Source organism: Oxyura jamaicensis, chromosome 8, assembly GCF_011077185.1.
Source record: "Oxyura jamaicensis isolate SHBP4307 breed ruddy duck chromosome 8, BPBGC_Ojam_1.0, whole genome shotgun sequence".
Taxonomy (NCBI): domain Eukaryota; kingdom Metazoa; phylum Chordata; class Aves; order Anseriformes; family Anatidae; genus Oxyura; species Oxyura jamaicensis.
The window spans coordinates 13,118,903-13,136,380 of NC_048900.1; the positions used below are offsets into that span (position 1 = coordinate 13,118,903).

Consider the following 17,478-nt stretch of genomic DNA (forward strand, 5'->3'; position numbering starts at 1 on the left):
ATACATTTTTCCTTGTTTTTTCTCTCTCTCTTTTTCTTTTTTTTTTTTTTTTCTTTTTTTTTTCTTTTTTTTTCTTTTTTTTAAATTACACAGAGAAAAATATTTTTCTCACTTGGAAGTCTGCAAAACTGTAAGTGATTTATTCATGTACTCATAACTGCTTTTTTTTTTTTTGCTGTTGTTATTTATTTTTTGCATTAGTAAGTAAATATTGTTGACTACTCAGTTTGAAAAAAATCATGCTACAGCTATTTCTTATGCATAGACAATGATTGGACCATTAACTGTAAGGTGCAGCAGTAAAGCGCAGATTGGTTAACTTCATACTGACCATATTTCTATTCATGCATACATCAAAATTTAGCTACAAAACTTATTCAGCCTCTAACAGTGTTTATTGCCTCAAAAAAGCAACTGCTGTTTACTTTATATGCTGACACTGAGTTGTCCAATAAATTCCAGTAGTTGGTTGAAAGGGCCATCTCTTGCCTCTAGATGGTCCAAACAATGGTCAATGAAAACGTTACCTTAGGGTTGTGTTTTGTTATGTTTTGTTTTATTTAGCCACGCAAAATGCACAACTGACGCGCACTGAGATGTGCTACCCACATGAACTACACGCATGTTTTCTCAGTGTTGCTTTTCACATCTTTATCTGAAACCACAAGGAAACAGATGTTTGACCTCCTAGTGTTCAAAATAGGAACATGACTTAATGTTCTGTTGTGTAAGAGATTTCTGCCAAAAAGTCAATGTTATTTTTAAGGTTGAACAAAACCAAGGCAGCTAACTCAAAACTGGATGCATGTTTTCTGATTTAGGTCCTAAGATTTGATTTGTTCTCCCTACAAAGTCATTAAAAGAAATTTGACTGAAATCATTGCTTTATGGTAAAGGAATTTGTACCACCTTAATTGTATAAATTACTACTGCCGTACAACTTGGAAAAACACATGTTAAAGATCTATCAAAGACATAATCCTATACTTTGTTGAAGCTTTTAAGCACATGCTTCAAATCAAGCAGATTCTAGAGTGCTTCATAAAATACACTTGGTCTTTTTGCTCCACTGCCTTGAAAAATGGAGAATCAAATCAAATAAATGAAGCAAAAGACATCTTTTGTACTGCATCCTTTCCTTCTAACTGAGAAGAGAACCTGAGATCTTTCTAGTATCAATCCCCCACAAGTCTGTAAGAAGTTGAAATATTACAATGGTCATAGCTGTTGCTGACAAAAATATACCTATTTTGTTCCATGATGACCAAATTCCCACAGAAATTGTAAAAGACAGAAACAGAAAAATAAATAAATAAATAAATAAACACAAAGTAAATTAAGTTCATCAATCTACATACATCATGCTTTTTCTATCTCATTAGCTCCATAGCCTTGACAAATGATAAATGCTTGTAATATTGGTGTATTTTAAGTGTATGCTAGAGACTGGAAATACACTGAACAGATTATTCAAGAAACTGTATTGTTCTTGTTCATTGTCATTAGTGACCCATGTATTTTGATTCTTATGAGGTAATGACATATAATAACTAAGGTTATTTTCAAGTCTTATCTTTTGTTCAGCTCATTTATATGGGACACAAATACATCTATTGAGATAATGCACCAGATGTTATTCAGGGAATGACTATATATTTGGAATAATATCTGTAAAATAATCCATTTTCCAAATGCAAATTGCTTTCTATGCATGCCCTTTTCTTCCCAGCATAACTATCCTGTAAAACTCTACTTTTCTAGTGTGTAATTCCTTCACCTGCAAAGCATCATTCAAGAATTTCAGTGGTATGTGCCAGTTGTTCCTTTTCTGTCCGTGACAAATTTCTTTAATGCACCCTGACAAACCTATATTTTACTTCTGCAAGCATTCATAAAGAAAAAGTGCATAGATTTTAATCAGGATTCCCTACCAGCTGAATACAGAATTGTTTTTGCTAAATTTAAAGCAAGTCTGTCCTTTGTACCACAGAACAGATAGAAAAGAATTTCATTTGAACCAACCACTCTTCCAAAAGCTCATCTGAAAGTGGGTCTTGGTCTTTTATCTGCATCACAGAAAAGACACTGAAGAGTCTTCTGTTCATGTTAACACTTCTCTGTCCTCCTTTATTAATTCTTTTTTTTTTTTTTTTTTTTTTTTTTCAGATTCCAAGCTCTCTGGGCAGTGATTTTATTTTTATTTTATTTTATTTTTTATTTTATTTTATTTTATTTGTTTTATTTTATTTTTATTATTCTTTTTTAATATCTTGAGTAGTCCAGAAAGAACTCAATTCTGATGACACAGAAGTAACAAAATACCAACAACCCGATTTTAAGTCTGTGTGACATACTATAGTCAGCTACCTGCTGTTTAAATGCATGGCTTCCACATTTAAATGCAAACATATCGCATAACGTGTAGGACATTAGTTCTGATACTGAAGAGTGGGCTACCACAGTCACTGAGAATACATTTTCCACAATAAAACATGAAATTTCATTTATAAGAAACTCCAGCATAAAGCTTCAATGGGATTTAAAACACATCTTCTTTACCCTTTTCTCTACAGTTATATTTTCATCTTCTTGAAAGTAAGTCTTTGGTGATTTTTTAAAGTCCAGCTACCAATAGAAAGTGAACACATTGATATATCAGAAGTTACTTAAAAATTCCAAGCCCTTATAATTGCCTACAAAATCTTGGAAACGTGGCCAAATATGACTTAATTTAAAAATAAACAAATAAAACAGGGAAAAATGACAGTAACAGTATTCTAACACACTATTATTGTAATTTTCTCATGGATTTGAAGAAAATTGCTTCATTTTCTGTTGCCCTCTTCAGTTCTAATGTCAAGGTTGGGAACACTTTGATCTGTTCATTCAAAGATAGTGTTTCTGGTTTGGGATGCTGTGTCCAATATAAGTAGAGGACCTTGTAGTGCTCTACCTATCACAGATAATAACTGCAGCAAAGATTCCACAAAACAGACTTCAATCTTCCAAGAACAGTGAGTGAGTAGCTAGTTTGCTAAGCCCTAGAAATGTTCATGCCTCCAAATCTCATGTGCTATTATCTCCCTTCAAGACACATATGTATAGATAGCTATTTCTAGTGAGGTCATGTGACCTTACAGGTCTTACAGGACTGAAAAGAGTAGCAAAATACCATTGGTCTTTTCATATGCATTATCCCATCTCAGAAGACTGGTGTTTGAATGATACTAAGAGCCTGAAAAACAAACAAACAAACAAACAAAACAAAACAAAAAACAAAAACAAACAAAAAACACCTTTTCTCCTCTACTGCAAAATGATAGGGTGAGTGTAAGACAAATATAGGGCCCAATGCATTCATCCCAGGGTAATGAAAGAACTATCTGATGTCATCATAAGACTTCTCAATTACTCTTTAACATTCTTGGGAATTTGGAGAGGTCCCTGTTGATTGGAAGCTGGCAGATGTTGTCCCCATCTTCAAGAAGGGCAAGAAAGAAGACCCTGGTATTTACAGGCCTGTCAGTGTCACTTTAGTGACTGATAAATTATGAAGAAGATTATTTTGTGAGGCATTGAAAATCACTTGAAAGACTACACAGTCATTTGCTATAGCCAAGATAGATTCACAAGGGGAAAGTCCTGTTTAACTAACAATTTCCTTTTTTGACAAGGTTACCCCCCTAGTGGACAAAGGGAAGACAGTAAATGTAATATTTTTGTATTTCAGCAAAGCTTTTGATACAATTTCTCACATTATCCTTCTGGACAGAATGTCCAGCATACAGCTAGACAGGTATATGAGATAAAGGTTGAACAATTGGCTGAAGGGTCAGGTTCAAGTGGTTATAGTAAATGGGGTTACATCAGGGTGGCAACCAGTCACTGCTGAGGTTTCCCAGGGCTGCATTTGGGGCCAGGTCTCTCAAATGATTTTATAAATGATCTGGATGTAGGACTCAAATGCATACTAAGTATACAGATGATGTTAAATTAGGAGGAGTGGTTGGGTCCCTCGAGGCTGGCGAGGCCTTGCAGAAAAATCTTGACAAATTAAAAGGCTGAGCAGTCACCAACCATATAAAATTTAACAAGAGCAAGTGCCAGATTGTGCACCTGAGACAGGAAAATCCTGGATATACATACAGACTGGAGGACTCTTGGCAGGAAAGCAGCCCACGGAAAGGAATCTGGGATCAATAGCAACCTGAATCTGAGTCAGGAGTATGCCCTCGCAGCCAGGAGGGCCAACCGTACACTGGGGTGCATCAAGCACAGCATTGCTAGCTGTTCCAGGAAGTGACTATCCCACTCTGATCTGTGCTGGTGTGGCTTCATCTCAAGCACTGTCTGGGCACCACAATATAAAAAAGATGTTCAGCTGTTAAGAGTGTCCAAAGGAAGGCTACAAAAATGGTGAAGGGTCCAGAGGAGCAGCTGAGGTCATGTGGTTTGTTCAACCCAGAGAAGAGGAGATTGAGGGGAGGCCTCATCATGGCCTACAGCTTCCTCATGAGGGAGGGTGGAGGGACAGGTGCTGATCTCTTCTCTCTGCTGACCAGTGATAAGACCTGTAGGAACAGCACGAAGCTGTGTCAGGGAAAGTTTAGATTGGATACTGAGAAAAGGTTCTTCACTGAGAGGGTAGCCAGGCACCAGAACAGTTCAAGAAGAATTTAGACAATGCTCTCAGGTATATGGTTTGATTTTTAGGTAGTCCTGTGTGGATCCACAAGTTGGACACGATGATCCTTGTGGGTCCCTTCTAACTCAGGATATTCTATTATTATACAATTCTAAGTAGGCAGAAAATCATCATTAATGCTTTATTTCTTTGATGCATTTTTTGGTAAGAAATTAGATATTCTCCAGTTCCTATTTGTTCCCTACAAGTGAAATGCTGGGAAATCCTAAAAATAAACTCTTCTGCAAGAAAAGAAAAAGTCAGTGGTTATAATTTTATTGAAATGAATCAAATCTCCATTTAAATAAAAGCATATATGTTGAAATGTGTTTGTGAAGTAAAATTCTAAATATAGCATATTTATTTCTATAGTGAGCAAACACAGGACTTATTTAGATATGAGTTCAATTTATGGATGCACTTAAATAGAAAATGAAACCCAGGAATATCTGACACATTGTTTTCAAAGCAAAATACACTTGGACATAGACAATTAAGCATTCCCTATGCTTTCTAGCGGAATATGCAAATTTGACATTCAAATCAGACTTCTAAAAAAAACCTCACCCATGTCAAAACACACAATTCTTAGAATATGAGTGGTCCAAAGTTTAAGCCTTTTTGCTTTAACTTTAATTATTTTGCCGTTATTTCAGTTAAGGGCAAGGGACTTCAGTAGGTTATCATTTTGCTCTTCCCAACTGTTTCAAAAGTCAAGTAGTTTCCCCTGACAAAACATGTAGTGGATGGAATTTTTAGATGAGAAATTTACAGGAGAGTATCATGCAGAGAATTCATTATAGCTTGAAGCTACTTCAAGAAGCTGTGTTGTTTGCATAATATTTGCCTGTTGCAAACTAGGGGTAACTGCTGAACTGATTTAAAGAATTGCATGTATTTTTGCTAGCTAAAAAGAAGCATGGAGCTAGTTTTGGAAGACAGAGGGTCAACAATCTGAATATATAAAGTAAAAAAATATTTTATGGGATACACTGTTAAGACATGCATTTACCAATACACATACACAGCACTAGCGAATGTAGATTAACAGGACAAAGGAATCTAAAGAACTATACTTCAGTGCCATTTGGCTTTTAAGACTGACAGACGTAATGTGCCTCTCCATTCTCACATGATGCTGTGCTGTCTCACTCCTCAGGTGAGACTAGATCTGAGTTTGGATTTAATATTTCCAGTTCATGGTAGAAGTTCTTACCCCATTCACGTACTTTAGTGCCATTGTTCCATTTCTTGCAATTCCAGTATACTGCACTATTATAAATTTTTGTAATATCATATCATATATCATATCATATAATATCAATTATATTACAGGGTCATGGATTATTATCATCATTGAACGAAAGGCATCAGAGCACTCTACAAGACTCCATCACTACTTCAGTACTATTTTAAAGGCTAAAATGGAACTGTGGTGGCAATTAGGTGTTGGAGGATAACAAAAAATATTTTTATAAATATATTAATGGCAAGAGGAGGGCCAAGGAGAATCTCCATTCTTTGCTGGATGCAAGGGGGAACATGACTACTGAGGATAAGGAAAAGGCTGAGGTTCTTAATGCCTTCTTTGCATTTGTCTTTATTAGCCAAACCACTTATCTTTGGAGTACTCAGCCTCCTGACCTAGAAGTCTGGGATGGGGAGCAGAAGAAACCCTCCACAGTTCAGGTGGAAATGGCTAGAGACGGGCTGCTCCACATGGACTGTCACAAGTCATGGGGCAAGATGGAGTTGGCGGATGTGATTGCTGGGCCACTTTCCATCATCTATCAGTGGTCATGGTCATTCGGAGAGATCCCGGATGACTGGAGGCTAAGTGGCAACCCATGGCTTGGACAGGTACACTCTTTGCTGGGTTAAAAACTGGCTGGATGGCCAGGCCCAGAGTGGTGGTGAAATGAAGCTGGCGACTGGTCACCAGTGGTGTTCCCCGGGGATCGGTGTTGGGGCCCATCCTTTTTAATATCTTTATTGATGACTTGGATGAGTGAATTGAGTGCACCCTCAGTAAATTTGCAGGTGACACCAAGTTATGGGGAAGTGTCAATCTGCCAGAGGGTAGGAAGGCCCTGCAGAGGGACCTAGACAGGATGGGTCAATGGGCAATGGCCAATGGGATGAGGTTCAACATGGCTGAGTGCTGTGTTGTGTACTTTGGCCACAAAAACCCCATGCAGTGCTACAGACTTGTGGGAAAAGTGGCTGGAAAGCTGTGCAGAGGAAAAGGATCTGGGGGTGATGGTCAATGCTCTCCTGAGCATGAGCCAGCAGTATGCCCAGGGGGCCAAGAAGGCCAACACCATCCTGGTTTGTATCATGAACAGTGTAGCCAGCAGGACCAGCGAGGTAATTGTCCCCCTGTACTCTGCTCTGGTCAGGCTGCACCTTGAGTACTGTGTTCAGCTTTGGGCCTCTCACTACAGGAAGGACATTGAGGCCCTGGAGCATGTCCAGAGAAGGACTATGAAGCTGGTGAAGGGCCTAGAACACAAGACCTTTGAGGAGCAGCTGAGGAAACTGGGGTTGTTTAGTCTGGAGAAGAGGAAGCTCAGGGGAGACCTTATTCCTCTCTGCAACTGCCTGAAAGGAAGGTGTGGGGAGCTGGGGGTTGGCCTCTTCTTGCAGATAACCAGTGACAGAACTAGAGGGAATGGCCTCAAGTTGCATCAGGGAAGGTTTAGGCTGGAGATTAGCAGCCATTTCTTCTCAGAAAGAGCAGTCAGACATTGGGAGGTGTTGCCCAGGGAGGTGGTGGAGTTACCATCCCTGGGGGTGTTTAAGGAAAAGTTGGATATGGTGCTCAGGGACATGGTTTAGTGAGTGGTATTGGTGGTAGGGTGATAGTTGGACCAGATAATCTTGGAGGTCTTTTCCAACCTTAATGAATCTATGATTCTGCAAACTGGCATCATTGGAAGATCTATGTCATTACTGCAAGGCAACATTTTTTTAACTCTTAGGTATTCAGCAAATGTGCACAAATGAATAATATCAAAAATCCTCATTAGATTTAAAGCAGAAAAAGGGCCAGAAGAAGTGATACGAATTGAGGAACCAAAGTTGTATTACTCTTGATTCAAAAAGTTATCAGGTGGGAAATGGAAACTGTGAAATACATATCAGACATTTTTTACTGCACTCTAGATAAAGGAAGAATGAACCTAACTATGAAGGGTCTGAGCCAAAATGTAATGAAGTTAATTTTCTCTTTTTTGGTGGTGTTGGTCAGACTCGAAATTCTTCTTGCTTGACTTAAACTATCTTTGGTGTGAAATGACTGAAGAACAAGTTTAGCCCATGACATCATTTGGGCTAGCACGAAACCTAGAGAGTAGAAGAGAAAAACATTAGCATAGCAGAAAATCTGTTTATACATACATATATATATCATATACACACATAAACATATAAAGGTCCAACAGATCTTAAAAGCATTTACGGCAACAAACACTGTTATGAAGACATCATTGCCTACGCACAACCTGGCATTGTTGATCTATCCCATTCACACTCTGTGTCTCTTTGTCTTGTGTTTTCTCTGGGATTTCATCAATTCTAGAAAATGAACAGTAGTCTTATTGAGTAACTTGAATCCCAAAGTCTATTTGATAGTCATTGCAGACTTGATATGCAGCAATCTTTGTTAAGAAACACTGATCTTTACATAAACAGAGTGACCTTTTTAACTGGTATTTTGTCAAGACCGGCTGAAGGAAGGAGGGGGAAAGAAGAGGGGGAGAGAGCCTGTACTACTTGTTGATGTAGAAGAAAGTGTATTTCAAGGCAAAGGGGAAAGATGGTATGCCTTTCATTTTTATAACTGCGTCACACATATCATCACACATATGCCTACATATTTAACAGCTACTACACCTGAAATGGACACTGTATTTTTTTCTTCATTAACAGTAACATCCTTCCTCTACTTCTTTTCTTCCCTCATCTCTGAAGAAAAAGAAGAAAAAAAAACAAACACACACAACACCACCACCAACAAAAAGCAGGCTAAATCATTACTAAGAACAAATTACTTCATTATTTTTTTACTATAAGAATTACTTAAAAATGGTGACAGGAGGAAAGCAAGGTGATGCAAATGGGCTTCTGCAACTGCTCAAAAAGGATTGTGGAAGCAAATAACTGCCTGCTTGACATATGTATGAACACTTCACCCTAGTGCTCAGTGAGATGATTTAGAGAAGACAAAAACCTTTTTGATCAAAAAAGAACAGAAATGATGTGTCTTGTGAAGAGCATATATAGCACAATGAACATAGTGATGGAGAGCTGGTGTTATACTGGCAGCCACCTCATTTTGTCCAATGTATACATCACATAGTCTATATGATCACTTTTCTTACTGATCCTGGAAAGCATGTAAACATGGTGTAAACATGGCCAAGTTACCTTACTCTTATGTAAAGACGCCAAATCTTCTTGGTGAGCAGCACCCCGTTCCCTGTCAGTGGCTAGCTCTCAGTTTATTAATAACAAGCTCTCAGGCTAACTATGCCTATGGAACTATGTGTTTACTTGCCATAAACATGCATGTCTGGTAAGGTACATATATGTAAGTGCGGGACATAAGGGGGGGCGGTGGAGGTGGGAAGGAGGATCAAGCTCCACAGATGCTGTCGCTGGCTCCCCTCCCACACACACACACCTTGAAATTCAGCGCACACACTCTGGAGCCACTGTACGAGGAAAAGGGAGATTTTTTCCACCAAGCCAGCTCGTGATTTCCATACAGAGAGCCAAGAAGCGCAGGAAAGGGGAGGAGGGAGGGGGGAACGCTTCGTTTAGACAAGGCAGGGAGGGGGGCACGGATGCTCAGCGGGAACATTCCTACTCTGCTTCCCCAGCCCTACCGTCCACCCCTACTCTGCTTCCCCAGCCCTCCCCTCCGGGAAGAGGGGCCCCCGCGCAGGGGCCGCCGCCTGCCGCCCTCCCACGCTGCGGACACTGAGCGGGCCCCGGCCACTGCGGCCAGGATGGGGACGCCGCAGCCGGATGGACAGCCAGGCGTCGGGGAGAGGCAGCTCCGGGGGTGGGGGGGGCACGTCTGCGCAAAGAAAAAAAAAATAATAAAAAATAACAACACCCACAACCAACACCCAAAACAAAGGGATCTGAAACAAAGGCTTCTCCGCGGACAGGGGAGATGCTGAAGGCAGGGGTCCTCTTACCCGGTCGATACCGCTGCTGTCGCTCGCTGGATTGCGGCTGCAGGAGGGCGAGAGTCGGCTGCCGGCCCTGGTCGTGCCGCTCCCCCGTGTTCCGAGGCCCGGCGGCGAGCCCGGTGGCCCCCGCCTCGCTCCGCGCCTCCCCGCGTCCCGCCACGCGGGTCTCTCCGCGGCTGCCCCTCCCCGCGCTATCCCTGCCCTCCTCCCTCCCTCCCACCTTCCTCCTCCCTCCCGGGGGCGATCAGCGGATTCTGGCTCCGGCGCGGGGATCCCTGCTGGTGTCACCTCCCCAGCGCCCCAGCCCGCCCCTCTGCCGCAGACGGCGGGACGAGCGCGCCTGCGAGTCGCCTGCTGCTCGGTGCAGGCTTGTCTTTGCTCGGCCCGGGTCGGCAAAACCCCTCTCCTCCTGCCCGCTGTTCAGATCCCCCGGTTTCCTTGAGGATCACCACCACCACCATCATCATCATCATCAACAAAAACGCACAAAAAACAGCAAAACACAAAACAAGAAGCACACACACACACACAAACACACAAAAAGCCATCATCAAATCCTATCCCCTCCTCTTGCTATTTGGATTTCCTTCCCTCCCCCTCCCCCTTCAGTTTCTTTGGGTCTTGTGCCTCTCTCTCCCCCACACAGACAGACAGACAGACAGACAGACACACACACACACAGGCACGCACGGTGTGAATGGTTTTACTTGCCGCTGTGCCACAAGGAGCTGCTGATGGTTTCCAAAGTCCCACCACCACGCAAATCCCTCCTTTAGCTTGAAGCTGAAGATCATGGACTGTATATTTGGATTCGGGATGCATTTTTCTCACAGCCGCTTCGCTTCCTGAAATTTCACCCGGTGAGTAGGTTTTATTTCACATTCAGATTGCTCGTCTCCACCAAACAGACCCTTAAAAAAAAAAAAAAAAAAAAAGGGGAGGAAAGGGAAAGGGAAGGAAAGGAAAGGAACCTTCCAATTGTCTTGTCTTGCTTCTCAATCTTTCAATAGCTTGCTTCTCTCCACTTTCTGAACTCGAAGAAATCCTGAAGCAACAGCCCTATTTGCCCACTTCATTCCACACGTTAGTCACAGCTCTCAGGACTAAGTTGCGATCTGCACCGCAGTCTCACATGCACCGTCCTTACCATTCCGCCGCTTATTCATCACGTTTTATTAATGTTTTCATCAGACACTCTAGCTGCTACATTCTCTGGTTTAACCCTTGCAGACACAGCGACTCGCAGGGATGTCGGAAGGGCCCGGTGTTTCTCTCCGTGTGCGAAGACGGACAGAAATTGCCAGTGGTTACGGGGTTGTATGTGGAAAGGAGTGGCTGGAGGTCTGCGTGGGGAGATAATGTGGAAAAGTCCATCACTCTTACTGATCCCCTGAAGAAGCTTGGATTGGATTGGGGGCAGGGAACTGTGCCCCAGAAGGGGCTGGAGGGGAAGAGAAGGGATTTTCCAGACCTCTGTCCTGCCGTTTCTGCTCGAAGGGAACAGCTCGGGAAGGGAGGCCGGGCTCGCCGGGGGCGCGGAGCACTGCTGCAGCGCGCTCCTGCCGCGTTGGTGCTTGCCCCCACTGCGCGCCCTTCCTGTGGTTCTGGATCCCACTGCACGTCCCGGCTGTATTTTTTTACTGTTTTAGGGAATATTTATAATTTTGCTCGCCTAGGGTAGGAACGAGGCGTCGCCTTCACAAAACGTATGCGCACACACACACACATATATATATGCATATGCATAAATATATATATATGCATATGCATATATATCCTCCGCGTTCTAAAGTGAAGACTGTCTTTTGAATCATGTAGGCACTTCTTTACTTTGACAGAAAATACAGAAGAGGACCAAGGGAAATAAATTGTTTTTGTTAAAAAAAAAAAAAAAAAAAGGAAAAAAAAGATCGAGCGCCTTTAGAGTGCTATTTCTGGCTAATACTTCCAACATTTTAGTGTCTCTAATTAGCGGCAGAGATCCACCCACGTTCAATAGCAGAAGGTAGGGAGGGAACATGGTACTTCTCACGGGGAGGTATTGACTGAGCTCCATTTAAATCTGTCATTTAGTGTGCGGGATAAGCGTGTGTGTGTGTGTGCAGTCATGTCTCCAAAGCAGTACGTGCATAGATCATGAGAAGGGTGCTCAAGGCTTGCAAGCAGGTATAGGTGCCAGTGAGAAACACATGAGATCTGAATTTATTGCCTGGTGGCAAGCAGAGAACCGAAAAAATCAATGCCCTCTTCAATATCGTGCTCCCGAGAGTGCTCTGCCCGCCCCACTCCCCTCCCCCACCCCCTACCCCCGCCTCCAAATTTCTGGTTGATGTCGGGAAAAGGGGAGTGAAAAAAAAGCCCTTCAAGCGTGGGATCCAAAATTCATCCTTCCTCCAGCTCCTCTCTTCTCCCAGCAGCTGGATCCCCCCCCTCCACCCCCCCTCTCCCGCCCCCGGCTATTTCCCTCCTTACAGACAAGTGTCTTTCTCCCGGAGACTGTCCTCCAGCAGATTTTCCTCGTACCGACATTGCCGACCTGCCGTCCTCTCCCCCTCCCACCCCCCTTCTGTATACACCGCTTCCTGCCCCGGCCCTCTTCGCACTGGACTGGGGTAATTATCCAAATCCCAGCCGTTTCTCCCGAATTTCCCGCCTCTGACGCTGCTGCTACGGGGATTCTCCCGCACCAGGCTGCTTAGGAAAGTTTCTGTTCATTCAGACCCCTTTCCCTTCCCAAGTATAGAGGATTACCTAGGTAAGTGCGTTTCAAAATCTCTACCCGATTTTTCACCGTATTTTTTTTTAAGGTAAAAAAAAAAAAAATCCTGGGGGTTTAACTCGCTGCGGGAATAACTCATCCGTTGTTGAGCATCACCTTACCGTGCTAGTTAAAAGATAGCGCTCTGCAGAAGAGATTTATGTGCCCATCAGCAGAATATTTCCCGGGTTTCAGAGCAATCTGTATTTTCTCTATGCCGACGAGAGTGGGAGATGGTAGGACAGGATGAGGGCAGCGGAGTTGTTTAGATCACAGTCACAGTGATGGATGGCAGCGATGCCTGGGCAGTAAAACTGACACAGGTTGGACAGGGTGGTGTTTCTATACTCAGCAGACAGAGAGGGGGGGCACCGAACCTTTTCCATTCAAACATCAAATAAATCAATGTAATTAATGTAGTCTTAATAGGCGATTGTAACCAGTGAGTGTGAGGCACGTTTAATACAGAAGATTCCCATTAGCCTTTATGGTTCATTTCCAGTGTCCAGCACTCCCAGACCAGAGGATACCCTCTTCTTGCATAGAGCTGGATGACTCAGAAAAAATAAGAATGCCAGGGAGCAGCCTGGCGATTTTTTGCTTTGGTTTGGTTGGTTCTTTTGCTTTTTGTACAAAAGAGTGGCAGCGTGTAAATACCTCCCGATCCTCACACCCCAGTCCTGGGGGAATGGTTTGAATCAGCCCTCTTTCCTTCTTTTAGGTGTCCAGCCTCTCTGCTTGTTTGTGACTGCCTTCACTGTCAAGGATTACCGTTCCCTCCTCTGTCACCTTCAAACTCCCTGAAGCTATGTGGCTTTGGGTCTACTTTTCGATTAGGAGCTGATTTTCCATTCTTAAATATTGCCAGTGGCAGGCCGACCCCTAGGGAGGGGGCTCGGACGGAGGAAATGCCTTTAGAGATGCATGCCTGGACCTAACCCTGCCTCGTCGTTCCTATAGGTTGTGCCTGTCCCTGGGGGCGAGACGCCGCGGGCAGGGCGGGCGGGGGGCAACCGGAGGGGCTCCGGGCAGAGCAGGGTCCGGCAGCCCGGTGGCAGCGCCGGCCTCCCACCGACCCCCGCAGGAGAGGGCGGCTTGCTGTTTCACCGCCTCACCTGGCCCTGAGCAGGGGAAGAAGGAACTGAGCCCTTAGGGGACTGGGCGTCTGCGCTGCTCCAGCCCTGAGGCCAGCCACCGTCCCTGCAGACTTGCCAAGACTGCTCGTGACAGGGGTCCGGAGGGACCTGACTGGGAAGGGTTAATCAGGGGTTTCAGGGTGCTCCAAACATGAGTCCTGAGTGCTCCTCATAGATGCGCTAGCCAATCCTAGGCAACAGAAGCATGAACTATATGTAGCATGGTGTAAAAAGCGAGGTAAAGAAAATAGGGTGTACACCATGACGGCATATCAGAAGGCAGGAGACTGATTTTTGGGGGCTACGATTCCTGTGCTACTTAGAGATCATCACGCATTTAAAAAGGTAAGGACTTTGTTACCAGCAATCTGTATCATGACTGACTCCCAAATTCAAGTATATCTTCTGCATACCTTTCTTTAAGTGTTAAATCATGCAGTGCATAGAGTGGGAAGAAGTGGAATATGGTATGATTTACCGTCTGAGATTTTTTTTTTTTTTTTTGAAAGACTACATTATTTTCAAGTGGTAATGATTTCTTTTAGAGATTAAGGAAGTGTATGCATGCAAAGTAAAGTAAATTCACTACTGGAAGAAAAATGTAATGCATGTGATAAGTGAAGAATATTCTATTACAGCATCAAAATCAGTCATAGATCCACATGAAATGAAGGCCAATGTGAGACAGACCTGATTTACAATATATATATATACATATATTGAATAATTCAGAGATGTGCATCTGACAAGCAAGTTTGACAGAAGAAGCAAAAATAATGTATTTGCTCACATCTAATATTGCTTAAATATGCCATCACAAAAGAATGTTCAAAAAAGAATAAGTGAAGTCAAAACCTCAAAGACTGTTTATTTTCAAAGACAGGTAACTCCGACACATTAAGTATACAAACCGAGATAAAGCTAGAGTGGTCCTACTTACATTTACAAGATATAAGAAATAACTTCAGAATCCATTTAGATACCAGACTTTTCAGACTGCTGTCAATGCCCAACTCCAGCAGTACAAGGGGTTACTAATTTTAAATATGTGCTCTATCAGCTTTACTGGAAGACCTAGCTTTGAGAATAGAGCCATTTGATGTATATCTCTTCCTCTTTCTGTATCTAAGCTTAGCAAGAGCTGTAGTCTTATACAATGTTGCAGTGCTAATTATTAGACTTCCATGAAGAAATTATCTACAGTTTCTTGCCTTCAACCATTTTTTTTTTTTCTCTCTAAATCATGTACATAATTTAAGTGAGGAAGAAAAAACAAAATCTGTTGTATTTTCAGTAAGCTGATCAACCTCCAGTGAGAACTAACCTTCCCAACAGATGCTGAGTTCACTAGAGTTGCTGTCTGGGGTGCTTGTTCATGAAATGCTGAAACCCTGTGAGTGAAAACGTTAACTAGGAAACATGAAAACAAGCAGATGAATGTTTTACAGATCTTGCTGCAGAAGGCAGCATTTTTGTTCAACAAACCAGCAAAACAACTTGAAGATCTTGAAGTGATGTAATCACTCTGTCTCATCCTTTACCATTTTTTCTACTACAGTCTGAATGGTATTGTGAAGAATCAGTTACAGGAGCCTACTCATTGTTTACTTCAATGTGTGTCTGAAAAGTTATTTCTTTAGTCACGTAGATTGCAGTGATTTCACTCCTTTCAATCCCATGTGGAAACAATTTTTAATGGGACTAAAATAATGTTATTTCATTTGGACTAATTTGGAATTAAGTTATCACATCTGGCTATGATCAATATAGAAAATACCTTGCTTAAGATTTCAAAAAAGAAAAAGGCAACACCTAACTAAAACAAAACTCTTTTTTTTTTTTTTTTTTTTTTTTTTTTTTTAACCAGCAAGCTTGCTTCTTCGGTGGTTTTTGAAAATCTAAATGGAAAAATGGGACATCAAATAATTTTTACCTAAGTTTTTGCTTAGGAGAAAAAGGGAGTGGTGGTTGCTACTTTCTGGAAACCTTAGATGTTTTATAGGTGTTATGTGCAGCTCTTTGCTACTCCTCCCAAAGGTTCCTCTCTCCTTCTCAAATTCAGAAGTAGACATTAATTTTTTGTTTTCTGTCCTGAAATACTAGTAATCTCATTTGGGAGTGAAATCACAAGAAAGACATTTCAGCAAATAGAGTCAAAATACTCTTTCAGATAGGTTGCATTAATAAAACTTGTCTTGATAGACTGCTGTAGGCAGTAACTTAAGTTAGTAATTTTAGAAGAAGTTACCTTACTCTTCTTATTCTCATCCTAACACCCAAACAAGTGTGAGTGATAATTTGTTTATTTGTTTTTTAAATTGCAACCACAGTTTTCTTGTGGCATTGTTTTCCTATTGTTCAATATGTCTGCTGTTTATTGAGGGCCTGATCTTGCACTATTAAAGTAGATCAAAGCATGGTCATTAACTTCACTGTAAGAAAGATCAATTTCCAAGATAATAAATTGGAACCAAAATTAACTTCAGTTTCAGAAAAAAATGCAAACACCATGAAGTTAAATACTGCATACAGAGCTGTACAAGACTTTGCATATCATGACTCAAATGTCATTAAAATAGTAAAGAACTGAAGGATTTTTAATATGACATTATGCTGCTTTTCATCTTGGTATAATATAATCATTGATAAATTAACATTATATATATGTATACATATATAAAGTTGAAGAACATTAAGAGAGCTCCATTTTCTGAAATGCCTCACTGAACTGCAGGCATTCAGTACCTTGTTACTCAAGTCATCATGCTACTGAAACTGTTATGTGGTTATTTTTGTTTCCAGGCTCTGAAATTAATTGCTTATAAGTACTATAATAAGTGTGAATGCATAAAGATAGTTTTTATATACACATGCACAGGTGTATATAAATATGTATAATTTATACCATACATATATATCCATTAATTCCTCTTCACATATGGTATGTATAATTGCTTCTTTGCCCTGGGTAACACCATACGATTAAGCACAGTCCTTAATTGCATGGTCACACCATACGGTTAAGCACAGTCTTTTTCCCACCTTCCATTGAAAGTCTCCATTTATTCTACGTGCCACAAGATAACGAGCTGACAAGAGGAAACAAGGACATTCTCTGCCACGTCAAAGCTTTAAATATTTAATGAGCCTTTCACAAATGCCACAAATTTTGTTCCACCTTTAAAAGAAGATTGACCAGGCAATATATGCTATTAGCTAAGTTAATATTATTAAACAGTACCTCTAATAATGAGGTGTGATCTCAAGGCTTGTTTGTCAGATATCTTTATAGTAGCAGTCACATTAATGACGGTTAGAAAATTCTGCTCATTTGCAGTAACACTTTCACTGCCACATCTACCAGCACATGATTAATGAGAAAAGTGACTTTTTGGCTATTTGTTATACATTGCAAAGAAAGGACTTAAATCTGGGGAATCAGATCAGTACTCTATACCTTTAATCCTATATTATCACCACTGACAACTGTGGAGAGATCATTTAGCTCTTTCAGTAGTTTGTATAAAACAGTACTTCAGAATAAATACAACGGGTTTATATACATTGGAAATAACAAAAAGACCTGGTTAAATGACTGTAGATGACCACTCCAAGTAAAGTGGGATTAATAAAATCTATTATAAACCAATCTTTCCTTCCTTCCTTCCTTCCTTCCTTCCTTCCTTCCTTCCTTCCTTC

General features: G+C 41.5%; 1 protein-coding gene and 1 long non-coding RNA gene across 12 annotated transcripts in view; one reads left to right on the forward strand and one right to left on the reverse strand.

Moving 5' to 3' along the window:
• Nucleotides 1–7,691: 7,691 nt before the first annotated feature.
• On the reverse strand, nt 7,692–12,427 carry LOC118170673. Of its 6 annotated transcripts, none has more exons than XR_004752834.1 (4): nt 11,033–12,174; nt 10,046–10,796; nt 9,369–10,015; nt 7,692–8,029 (listed from the first exon to the last, which is right to left on the reverse strand). It is a non-coding gene; the product is annotated as an uncharacterized LOC118170673 (long non-coding RNA). The 6 variants fall into 6 exon arrangements; XR_004752833.1 differs by having other exon boundaries at nt 9,892–10,015; nt 11,033–12,173; XR_004752831.1 differs by lacking the exon at nt 7,692–8,029 and having other exon boundaries at nt 8,036–10,015; nt 11,033–11,228; nt 11,357–12,174.
• BRINP3 (BMP/retinoic acid inducible neural specific 3) overlaps nt 10,610–17,478 on the forward strand; it is a 223,072-nt gene continuing 216,203 nt past the window's right edge. For 2 of the 6 annotated variants that reach the window (XM_035333109.1, XM_035333116.1), the window contains exon 1: nt 10,610–10,745. The gene's annotated coding sequence lies outside the window, so the exon portion shown is untranslated. Of the gene's footprint in view, nt 10,746–12,345; nt 12,641–13,511; nt 13,600–13,705; nt 14,125–17,478 lie in introns of those variants that run through there. The other 4 variants (XM_035333110.1, XM_035333112.1, XM_035333111.1 and 1 more) reach the window with 4 other exon arrangements.